Genomic DNA, 13,033 nt, shown 5'->3' on the forward strand with positions numbered 1-13,033 from the left:
GTGCGAAAAGTGGTTTTTCAACACTAACACAAGTGCGAAAAGTGGTTTTTCAACACTAACACAAGTGCGAAAAGTGTTTTTTCCACACTAATACAAGTGCAAAAGTGGTTTCCTGCACCAACACAAGTGCGAAAACTGGTTTTTCAACACTAACACAAGTGCAAAAAGTGTTTTTTCCACACTAATACAAGTGCAAAAGTGGTTTCCTGCACCAACACAAGTGCGAAAACTGGTTTTCAACACTAACACAAGTGCGAAAAGTGGTTTTTCAACACTATCACAAGTGCAAAAAGTGTTTTTTCCACACTAATACAAGTGCAAAAGTGGTTTACTGCACCAACACAAGTGCGAAAAGTGGTTTTCAACACAAACACAAGTGCGAAAAGTGGTTTTTCACACTAACACAAGTGCGAAAAGTGTTTTTTCAACACTTACACAAGTGCGAAAAGTGGTTTTTCCACACTAATACAAGTGCAAAAGTGGTTTCCTGCACCAACACAAGTGCGAAAAGTGGTTTTTCAACACTAACACAAGTGCGAAAAGTGGTTTTTCAACACTATCACAAGTGCAAAAAGTGTTTTTTCCACACTAATACAAGTGCAAAAGTGGTTTTTCCACACTAATACAAGTGCAAAAGTGGTTTCCTGCACCAACATAAGTGCGAAAAGTGGTTTCCTGCACCAACACAAGTGCGAAAACTGGTTTTTCAACACTAACACAAGTGCGAAAAGTGTTTTTTCAACACTTACACAAGTGCGAAAAGTGGTTTTGCCACACTAATACAAGTGCAAAAGTGGTTTCCTGCACCAACACAAGTGCGAAAAGTGGTTTTTCAACACTAACACAAGTGCGAAAAGTGGTTTTTCAACACTATCACAAGTGCAAAAAGTGTTTTTTCCACACTAATACAAGTGCAAAAGTGGTTTTTCCACACTAATACAAGTGCAAAAGTGGTTTCCTGCACCAACATAAGTGCGAAAAGTGGTTTTTCAACACAAACACAAGTGCGAAAAGTGGTTTTTCAACACTAACACAAGTGCGAAAAGTGGTTTCCTGCACCAACACAAGTGCGAAAACTGGTTTTTCAACACTAACACAAGTGCGAAAAGTGGTTTTTCAACACTAACACAAGTGCGAAAAGTGTTTTTTCAACACTAACACAAGTGTGAAAAGTGGTTTTTCCACACTAATACAAGTGCAAAAGTGGTTTCCTGCACCAACACAAGTGCGAAAAGTGGTTTTTCAACACTAACACAAGTGCGAAAAGTGGTTTTTCAACACTATCACAAGTGCAAAAAGTGTTTTTTCCACACCAATACAAGTGCAAAAGTGGTTTCCTGCACCAACACAAGTGCGAAAAGTGGTTTTTCAACACTAACACAAGTGCGAAAAGTGGTTTTTCAACACTAACACAAGTGCGAAAAGTGTTTTTTCAACACTTACACAAGTGCGAAAAGTGGTTTTTCCACACTAATACAAGTGCAAAAGTGGTTTCCTGCACCAACACAAGTGCGAAAAGTGGTTTTTCAACACTAACACAAGTGCGAAAAGTGGTTTTTCAACACTATCACAAGTGCAAAAAGTGTTTTTTCCACACTAATACAAGTGCAAAAGTGGTTTTTCCACACTAATACAAGTGCAAAAGTGGTTTCCTGCACCAACATAAGTGCGAAAAGTGGTTTTTCAACACAAACACAAGTGCGAAAAGTGTTTTTTCAACACTAACACAAGTGCGAAAAGTGGTTTTTCAACACTATCACAAGTGCAAAAAGTGTTTTTTCCACACTAATACAAGTGCAAAAGTGGTTTCCTGCACCAACACCAGTGCGAAAAGTGGTTTTTCAACACTAACACAAGTGCGAAAAGTGGTTTTTCAACACTAACACAAGTGCGAAAAGTGGTTTTTCCACACCAATACAAGTGCGAAAAGTGGTTTTTCAACACTAACACAAGTGCGAAAAGTGGTTTTTCCACACTAATACAAGTGCAAAAGTGGTTTCCTGCACCAACACAAGTGTGAAAAGTGGTTTTTCAACACTAACACAAGTGCGAAAAGTGCTTTTTCAACACTATCACAAGTGCAAAAAGTGTTTTTTCCACACTAATACAAGTGCAAAAGTGGTTTCCTGCACCAACACAAGTGCGAAAAGTGGTTTTTCAACACTAACACAAGTGCGAAAAGTGTTTTTTCAACACTAACACAAGTGTGAAAAGTGGTTTTTCCACACTAATACAAGTGCAAAAGTGGTTTCCTGCACCAACACAAGTGCGAAAAGTGGTTTTTCAACACTAACACAAGTGCGAAAAGTGGTTTTTCAACACTATCACAAGTGCAAAAAGTGCTTTTTCCACACCAATACAAGTGTAAAAGTGGTTTCCTGCACCAACACAAGTGCGAAAAGTGGTTTTTCAACACTAACACAAGTGCGAAAAGTGGTTTTTCAACACTAACACAAGTGCGAAAAGTGTTTTTTCAACACTAACACAAGTGCGAAAAGTGGTTTTTCCACACTAATACAAGTGCAAAAGTGGTTTCCTGCACCAACACAAGTGCGAAAACTGGTTTTTCAACACTAACACAAGTGCAAAAAGTGTTTTTTCCACATTAATACAAGTGCAAAAGTGGTTTCCTGCACCAACACAAGTGCGAAAACTGGTTTTTCAACTCTAACACAAGTGCGAAAAGTGGTTTTTCAACACTATCACAAGTGCGAAAAGTGGTTTTTCAACACTAACACAAGTGCGAAAAGTGGTTTTTCAACACTAACACAAGTGCGAAAAGTGGTTTTTCAACACTATCACAAGTGCGAAAACTGGTTTTTCAACACTAACACAAGTGCGAAAAGTGGTTTTTCAACACTAACACAAGTGCGAAAAGTGGTTTTTCAACACTAACACAAGTGCGAAAAGTGGTTTTTCAACACTATCACAAGTGCAAAAAGTGTTTTTTCCACACCAATACAAGTGTAAAAGTGGTTTCCTGCACCAACACAAGTGCGAAAAGTGGTTTTTCAACACTAACACAAGTGCGAAAAGTGGTTTTTCAACACTAACACAAGTGCGAAAAGTGTTTTTTCAACACTAACACAAGTGCGAAAGTGGTTTTTCCACACTAATACAAGTGCAAAAGTGGTTTCCTGCACCAACACAAGTGCGAAAACTGGTTTTTCAACACTAACACAAGTGCAAAAAGTGTTTTTTCCACACTAATACAAGTGCAAAAGTGGTTTCCTGCACCAACACAAGTGCGAAAAGTGGTTTTTCAACACTAACACAAGTGCGAAAAGTGGTTTTTCAACACTATCACAAGTGCAAAAAGTGTTTTTTCCACACTAATACAAGTGCAAAAGTGGTTTCCTGCACCAACACAAGTGCGAAAAGTGGTTTTTCAACACTAACACAAGTGCAAAAAGTGGTTTTTCAACACTATCACAAGTGCAAAAAGTGTTTTTTCCACACTAATACAAGTGCAAAAGTGGTTTCCTGCACCAACACAAGTGCGAAAAGTGGTTTTTCAACACTAACACAAGTGCGAAAAGTGGTTTTTCAACACTAACACAAGTGTGAAAAGTGTTTTTCCACACTAATACAAGTGCAAAAGTGGTTTCCTGCACCAACACAAGTACGAAAAGTGGTTTTTCAACACTAACACAAGTGCGAAAAGTGGTTTTTCAACATTATCACAAGTGCAAAAAGTGTTTTTTCCACACTAATACAAGTGCAAAAGTGGTTTCCTGCACCAACACAAGTGCGAAAAAGTGGTTTTTCAACACTAACACAAGTGCGAAAAGTGGTTTTTCAACACTATCACAAGTGCAAAAAGTGTTTTTTCCACACTATACAAGTGCGAAAAGTGGTTTTTCCACACTAATACAAGTGCAAAAGTGGTTTCCTGCACCAACACAAGTGTGAAAAGTGGTTTCCTGCACCAACACAAGTGTGAAAAGTGGTTTTTCAACACTAACACAAGTGCGAAAAGTGGTTTTTCCACACTAATACAAGTGCAAAAGTGGTTTCCTGCACCAACACAAGTGTGAAAAGTGGTTTTTCAACACTAACACAAGTGCGAAAAGTGCTTTTTCAACACTATCACAAGTGCAAATAGTGTTTTTTCCACACTAATACAAGTGCAAAAGTGGTTTCCTGCACCAACACAAGTGCGAAAAGTGTTTTTTCAACACTAACACAAGTGTGAAAAGTGGTTTTTCCACACTAATACAAGTGCAAAAGTGGTTTCCTGCACCAACACAAGTGCGAAAAGTGGTTTTTCAACACTAACACAAGTGCGAAAAGTGGTTTTTCAACACTATCACAAGTGCAAAAAGTGTTTTTTCCACACTAATACAAGTGCAAAAGTGGTTTCCTGCACCAACACAATTGCGAAAAGTTGTTTTTCAACACTAACACAAGTGCGAAAAGTGGTTTTTCAACACTAACACAAGTGCGAAAAGTGGTTTTTCCACACTAATACAAGTGCAAAAGTGGTTTCCTGCACCAACACAAGTGCGAAAACTGGTTTTTCAACACTAACACAAGTGCAAAAAGTGTTTTTTCCACACTAATACAAGTGCAAAAGTGGTTTCCTGCACCAACACAAGTGCGAAAAGTGGTTTTTCAACACTAACACAAGTGCGAAAAGTGGTTTTTCAACACTATCACAAGTGCAAAAAGTGTTTTTTCCACACTAATACAAGTGCAAAAGTGGTTTCCTGCACCAACACAAGTGCGAAAAGTGGTTTTTCAACACTAACACAAGTGCGAAAAGTGGTTTTTCCACACTAATACAAGTGCAAAAGTGGTTTCCTGCACCAACACAAGTGCGAAAAGTGCTTTTTCAACACTATATCACAAGTGCAAATAGTGTTTTTTCCACACTAATACAAGTGCAAAAGTGGTTTCCTGCACCAACACAAGTGCGAAAAGTGGTTTTTCAACACTAACACAAGTGCGAAAAGTGTTTTTTCAACACTAACACAAGTGTGAAAAGTGGTTTTTCCACACTAATACAAGTGCAAAAGTGGTTTCCTGCACTAACACAAGTGCGAAAAGTGGTTTTTCAACACTATCACAAGTGCAAAAAGTGTTTTTTCCACACTAATACAAGTGCAAAAGTGGTTTCCTGCACCAACACAATTGTGAAAAGTTGTTTTTCAACACTAATACAAGTGCGAAAAGTGGTTTTTCAACACTAACACAAGTGCGAAAATTGGTTTTTCAACAATAACACAAGTGCGAAAAGTGGTTTTTCCACACTAATACAAGTGCAAAAGTGGTTTCCTGCACCAACACAAGTGCGAAAACTGGTTTTTCAACACTAACACAAGTGCAAAAAGTGTTTTTTCCACACTAATACAAGTGCAAAAGTGGTTTCCTGCACCAACACGAGTGCGAAAAGTGGTTTTTCAACACTAACACAAGTGCGAAAAGTGGTTTTTCAACACTATCACAAGTGCAAAAAGTGTTTTTCCACACTAATACAAGTGCAAAAGTGGTTTCCTGCACCAACACAAGTGCGAAAAGTGGTTTTTCAACACTAACACAAGTGCGAAAAGTGGTTTTTCAACACTAACACAAGTGCGAAAAGTGGTTTTTCCACACCAATACAAGTGCAAAAGTGGTTTCCTGCACCAACACAAGTGGGAAAAGTGGATTTTCAAAACTAACACAAGTGTGAAAAGTGGTTTTTCAACACTATCACAAGTGCAAAACGTGTTTTTTCCACACTAATACAAGTGCAAAAGTGGTTTCCTGCACCAACACAAGTGCGAAAAGTGGTTTTTCAACACTAACACAAGTGCGAAAAGTGTATTTCAACACTATCACAAGTGCAAAAAGTGTTTTTTCCACACTAATACAAGTGCAAAAGTGGTTTCCTGCACCAACACAAGGGCGAAAAGTGGTTTTTCACTTTTCACGAAAAGTGGTTTCTCAACACTATCACAAGTGCAAAAAGTGTTTTTTCCACACTAATACAAGTGCGAAAAGTGGTTTCCTGAACGAACACAAGTGCGAAAAGTGGTTTTTCCACACTAATACAAGTGCAAAAAGTGGTTTCCTGCACCAACACAAGTGCGAAAAGTGGTTTTTCAACACTAACACAAGTGCGAAAAGTGGTTTTTCAACACTATCACAAGTGCAAAAAGTGTTTTTTCCACACTAATACAAGTGCAAAAGTGGTTTCCTGCACCAACACAATTGCGAAAAGTTGTTTTTCAACACTAACACAAGTGCGAAAAGTGGTTTTTCAACACTAACACAAGTGCGAAAAGTGGTTTTTCAACACTAACACAAGTGCGAAAAGTGGTTTTTCCACACTAATACAAGTGCAAAAGTGGTTTCCTGCACCAACACAAGTGCGAAAAGTGGTTTCCTGCACCAACACAAGTGCGAAAACTGGTTTTTCAACACTAACACAAGTGCAAAAAGTGTTTTTTCCACACTAATACAAGTGCAAAAGTGGTTTCCTGCACCAACACAAGTGCGAAAAGTGGTTTTTCAACACTAACACAAGTGCGAAAAGTGGTTTTTCAACACCATCACAAGTGCAACTAGAACGGGCACTCGGTAGAGCGCATACCTTCGCCGCAGCTACTGTTCTGTACTTGGCATGGGAGTGTAGGGAACAGAACAACAAAAATACGATTTTGACCTTTTCGTGACCTTGACCTTGACCTTTGACCCGATTGCTCCCAAAATCTAATCAAATGTGTCCCGTATAATAACCAATCATCCCACCAAATTTCATGCAATTCGGTTGAATACTTTTTGAGTTATGCGAATAACATACACACACACACACACACAGACATACAAATAAATACACAGCGATCAAAACATAACCTTCCGCTTTTGCGAAGGTAAAAAGTGGTTTTTCCACACTAATACAAGTGCAAAAGTGGTTTCCTGCACCAACACAAGTGCGAAAAGTCGTTTTTAAACACTAACACAAGTGCGAAAAGTGGTTTTTCAACACTAACACAAGTGCGAAAAGTGTTTTTTCCACACTAATACAAGTGCAAAAGTGGTTTCCTGCACCAACACAAGTGCGAAAAGTGGTTTTTCAACACTAACACAAGTGCGAAAAGTGGTTTTTCAACACCAACACAAGTGCAATAAAAATCAGAATTTGAGCAAATCTGTTTCATTCGTCTGTTAATATGCCTCCCCGATTGACAAATCTGCAATTTGAATTTCATTTGAGGTTGAAATGATTGCGGGAGATCGCGTTATAGTGATGACGTCTTGGATGGACATCCTCTTCTTCAGTCGCTCATAACTTTGAGTGAAATACGATCGAGTTAAAAATAGTCAGAATTTGAGCAAATCTGTTTCATTCGTTTGTTAATATGCCTCATCTCTTGACAAATCTGCAATTATAATTTTTTTTGAGGTTGAAATGATCGCGGGAGATTGCGTTATAGTGATGACGTCCTGGATGGACATCTTCTTCTTCAGTCGCGCATAACTTTGAGTGAAATACGATCGAGTTAAAAATAGTCAGAATTTGAGCAAATCTGTTTCATTCGTTTGTTAATATGCCTCATCTATTGTCAAATCTGCAATTATAATTTTTTTTGAGGTTGAAATGATCGCGGGAGATCGCGTTATAGTGATGACGTCCTGGATGGACATCTTCTTCTTCAGTCGCTCATAACTTTGAGTGAAATACGATCGAGTTAAAAATAGTCAGAATTTGAGCAAATCTGTTTCCCAAAATCTAATCAAATGTGTCCCGTATAATAACCAATCATCCCACCAAATTTCATGCAATTCGGTTGAATACTTTTTGAGTTATGCGATTAACATACACACACACAGACATACAAATAAATACACAGCGATCAAAACATAACCTTCCGCTTTTGCGAAGGTAAAAAGTGTTTTTTCCACACAAATACAAGTGCAAAAGTGGTTGCCTGCACCAACACAAGTGCGAAAAGTGGTTTTTCAACACTAACACAAGTGCGAAAAGTGCTTTTTCAACACTAACACAAGTGTGAAAAGTGGTTTTTCCACTCTAATACAAGTGCAAAAGTGGTTTCCTGCACCAACACAAGTGTGAAAAGTGGTTTTTCAACACTAACACAAGTGCGAAAAGTGGTTTTTCAACACTATCACAAGTGCAAAAAGTGTTTTTTCCACACTAATACAAGTGCAAAAGTGGTTTCCTGCACCAACACAAGTGCGAAAAGTGGTTTTTCAACACTAACACAAGTGCGAAAAGTGGTTTTTCAACACTATCACAAGTGCAAAAATTGTTTTCTCCACACTAATACAAGTGCAAAAGTGGTTTCCTGCACCAACACAAGTGCGAAAAGTGGTTTTTCAACACTAACACAAGTGCGAAAAGTGGTTTTTCAACACTAACACAAGTGCAAAAAGTGGTTTTTCAACACTAACACAAGTGCGAAAAGTGGTTTTTCCACACTAATACAAGCGCAAAAGTGGTTTCCTGCACTAACACAAGTGCGAAAAGTGGTTTTTCAACACTAACACAAGTGCGAAAAGTGGTTTTCAACACTATCACAAGTGCAAAAAGTGTTTTTTCCACACTAGTACAAGTGCAAAAGTGGTTTCCTGCGCCAACACAAGTGCGAAAATGGTTTTTCCACACTAATACAAGTGCGAAAAGTGGTTTTTCAACACTAACACCAGTGCGAAAAGTGGTTTTTCCACACTAATACAAGTGCAAAAGTGGTTTCCTGCACCAACAGAAGTGCGAAAAGTGGTTTCTCAACACTATCACAAGTGCAAAAAGTGTTTTTTCCACACTAATACAAGTGCAAAAGTGGTTTCCTGAACGAACACAAGTGCGAAAAGTGGTTTTTCAACACTAACACAAGTGCGAAAAGTGGTTTTTCAACACTAACACAAGTGCAAAAAGTGTTTTTTCCACACTAATACAAGTGCAAAAGTGGTTTCCTGCACCAACACAAGTGCGAAAAGTGGTTTTTCAACACTAACACAAGTGCGAAAAGTGGTTTTTCAACACTATCACAAGTGCAAAAAGTGTTTTTTCCACACTAATACAAGTGCGAAAAGTGGTTTTTCCACACTAATACAAGTGCAAAAGTGGTTTCCTGCACCAACACAAGTGTGAAAAGTGGTTTCCTGCACCAACACAAGTGTGAAAAGTGGTTTTTCAACACTAACACAAGTGCGAAAAGTGGTTTTTCCACACTAATACAAGTGCAAAAGTGGTTTCCTGCACCAACACAAGTGTGAAAAGTGGTTTTTCAACACTAACACAAGTGCGAAAAGTGCTTTTTCAACACTATCACAAGTGCAAACTAGAACGGGCACTCGGTAGAGCGCATACCTTCGCCGCAGCTACTTTTGTTGCCAAAATAAAAGACTACAAGATCTGTGTAGCAAGATTCGAGGGAATGACACTCGATGACTACAAGATCTCGGCGCTGATTCGTTGTCACTGTGCCATAGTCCCGTTGATTTGCACGGAAAGAACCATGTTTACGGCTGCTAATCCAAGTTTATTACATGCATCCTTACAACTGTAAAATATGCATATATATATATATGTTCTGTTTTTCATCTCTTCAAATTGCACCAACAGTCGAAAACATCATGACACATAAGAATGACACATCTACTTTCATCCAATTTGGATCCGAATTGACCGCGTTATGATTTTTAAAAAACCGCACATTTTGCAAGGGCGTGACCCCCCTGACCTTTGGCCCCCAACCGCTAACAAGGGTTATGACGTCAGAGTGTCATGTCGCATATCACAAGATTGGGCATTGAATTCTGAACATTTTGGCATTAGTTTCATACAAATTGGACACAAATTGACCGCGCTATGGTAAAAAGACGATTTTGACCTTTTCATGACCTTGACCTTGACCTTTGACCCGATCGATTCCAAAATCTAATCAAATGGTTCCCGGAAAATAACCTATCATCCCACCAAATTTCATGCGAATCGGTTGAATACTTTTTGAGTTATGCGAATAACATACACACACACACACACACACACAGACATACAAATAAATACACAGCGATCAAAACATAACCTTCCGCTTTTGCGAAGGTAAATAGTGTTTTTTCCACACTAATACAAGTGCAAAAGTGGTTTCCTGCACCAACACAAGTGCGAAAAGTGGTTTTTCAACACTAACACAAGTGCGAAAAGTGTTTTTTCAACACTAACACAAGTGTGAAAAGTGGTTTTTCCACACTAATACAAGTGCAAAATTGGTTTCCTGCACCAACACAAGTGCGAAAAGTGGTTTTTCAACACTATCACAAGTGCAAAAAGTGTTTTTTCCACACTAATACAAGTGCAAAAGTGGTTTCCTGCACCAACACAATTGCGAAAAGTTGTTTTTCAACACTAACACAAGTGCGAAAAGTGGTTTTTCAACACTAACACAAGTGCGAAAAGTGGTTTTTCAACACTAACACAAGTGCGAAAAGTGGTTTTTCCACACTAATACAAGTGCAAAAGTGGTTTCCTGCACCAACACAAGTGCGAAAAGTGGTTTTTCAACACTAACACAAGTGCGAAAAGTGTTTTTTGAACACTAACACAAGTGCGAAAAGTGGTTTTTCCACACTAATACAAGTGCAAAAGTGGTTTCCTGCACCAACACAAGTGCGAAAACTGGTTTTTCAACACTAACACAAGTGCAAAAAGTGTTTTTTCCACACTAATACAAGTGCAAAAGTGGTTTCCTGCACCAACACAAGTGCGAAAAGTGGTTTTTCAACACTAACACAAGTGCGAAAAGTGGTTTTTCAACACGATCACAAGTGCAAAAAGTGTTTTTTCCACACTAATACAAGTGCAAAAGTGGTTTACTGCACCAACACAAGTGCGAAAAGTGGTTTTTCAACACTAACACAAGTGCGAAAAGTGGTTTTTCAACACTAACACAAGTGCGAAAAGTGGTTTTTCCACACTAATACAAGTGCAAAAGTGGTTTCCTGCACCAACACAAGTGGGAAAAGTGGATTTTCAAAACTAACACAAGTGCGAAAAGTGGTTTTTCAACACTAACACAAGTGCAAAAAGTGTTTTTTCCACACTAATACAAGTGCAAAAGTGGTTTCCTGCACCAACACAAGTGCGAAAAGTGGTTTTTCAACACTAACACAAGTGCGAAAAGTGAATTTCAACACTATCACAAGTGCAAAAAGTGTTTTTTCAACACTTACACAAGTGCGAAAAGTGGTTTTTCCACACTAATACAAGTGCAAAAGTGGTTTCCTGAACGAACACAAGTGCGAAAAGTGGTTTTTCAACACTAACACAAGTGCGAAAAGTGGTTTTTCAACACTAACACAAGTGCGAAAAGTGGTTTTTCAACACTATCACAAGTGCAAAAAGTGTTTTTTCCACACTAATACAAGTGCAAAAGTGGTTTTTCCACACTAATACAAGTGCAAAATTGGTTTCCTGCACCAACATAAGTGCGAAAAGTGGTTTTTCAACACAAACACAAGTGCGAAAAGTGGTTTTTCAACACTAACACAAGTGCGAAAAGTGGTTTTTCAACACTATCACAAGTGCAAAAAGTGTTTTTTCCACACTAATACAAGTGCAAAAGTGGTTTCCTGCACCAACACAAGTGCAAAAAGTGGTTTTTCAACACTAACACAAGTGCGAAAAGTGGTTTTTCAACACTAACACAAGTGCGAAAAGTGGTTTTTCCACACCAATACAAGTGCGAAAAGTGGTTTTTCAACACTAACACAAGTGCGAAAAGTGGTTTTTCCACACTAATACAAGTGCAAAAGTGGTTTCCTGCACCAACACAAGTGTGAAAAGTGGTTTTTCAACACTAACACAAGTGCGAAAAGTGCTTTTTCAACACTATCACAAGTGCAAAAAGTGTTTTTTCCACACTAATACAAGTGCAAAAGTGGTTTCCTGCACCAACACAAGTGCGAAAAGTGGTTTTTCAACACTAACACAAGTGTGAAAAGTGGTTTTTCCACACTAATACAAGTGCAAAAGTGGTTTCCTGCACCAACACAAGTGCGAAAAGTGGTTTTTCAACACTAACACAAGTGCGAAAAGTGGTTTTTCCACACTAATACAAGTGCAAAAGTGGTTTCCTGCACCAACACAAGTGCGAAAACTGGTTTTTCAACACTAACACAAGTGCAAAAAGTGTTTTTTCCACACTAATACAAGTGCAAAAGTGGTTTCCTGCACCAACACAAGTGTGAAAACTGGTTTTTCAACACTAACACAAGTGCGAAAACTGGTTTTTCAACACTAACACAAGTGCGAAAAGTGGTTTTTCCACACTAATACAAGTGCAAAAGTGGTTTCCTGCACCAACACAAGTGTGAAAAGTGGTTTTTCAACACTAACACAAGTGCGAAAAGTGCTTTTTCAACACTATCACAAGTGCAAATAGTGTTTTTTCCACACTAATACAAGTGCAAAAGTGGTTTCCTGCACCAACACAAGTGCGAAAAGTGGTTTTTCAACACTAACACAAGTGCGAAAAGTGTTTTTTCAACACTAACACAAGTGTGAAAACTGGTTTTTCCACACTAATACAAGTGCAAAAGTGGTTTCCTGCACCAACACAAGTGCGAAAAGTGGTTTTTCAACACTAACACAAGTGCGAAAAGTGGTTTTTCAACACTATCACAAGTGCAAAAAGTGTTTTTTCCACACTAATACAAGTGCAAAAGTGGTTTCCTGCACCAACACAATTGCGAAAAGTTGTTTTTCAACACTAACACAAGTGCGAAAAGTGGTTTTTCAACACTAACACAAGTGCGAAAAGTGGTTTTTCAACACTAACACAAGTGCGAAAAGTGGTTTTTCCACACTAATACAAGTGTGAAAAGTGGTTTTTCAACACTAACACAAGTGCGAAAAGTGCTTTTTCAACACTATCACAAGTGCAAACTAGAACGGGCACTCGGTAGAGCGCATACCTTCGCCGCAGCTACTTTTGTTGCCAAAATAAAAGACTACAAGATCTGTGTAGCAAGATTCGAGGGAATGACACTCGATGACTACAAGATCTCGGCGCTGATTCGTTGT

The sequence above is a fragment of the Myxine glutinosa genome, chromosome 3, assembly GCF_964187855.1.
Source record: "Myxine glutinosa chromosome 3, kmMyxGlut1.1, whole genome shotgun sequence".
NCBI lineage: Eukaryota > Metazoa > Chordata > Myxini > Myxiniformes > Myxinidae > Myxine > Myxine glutinosa.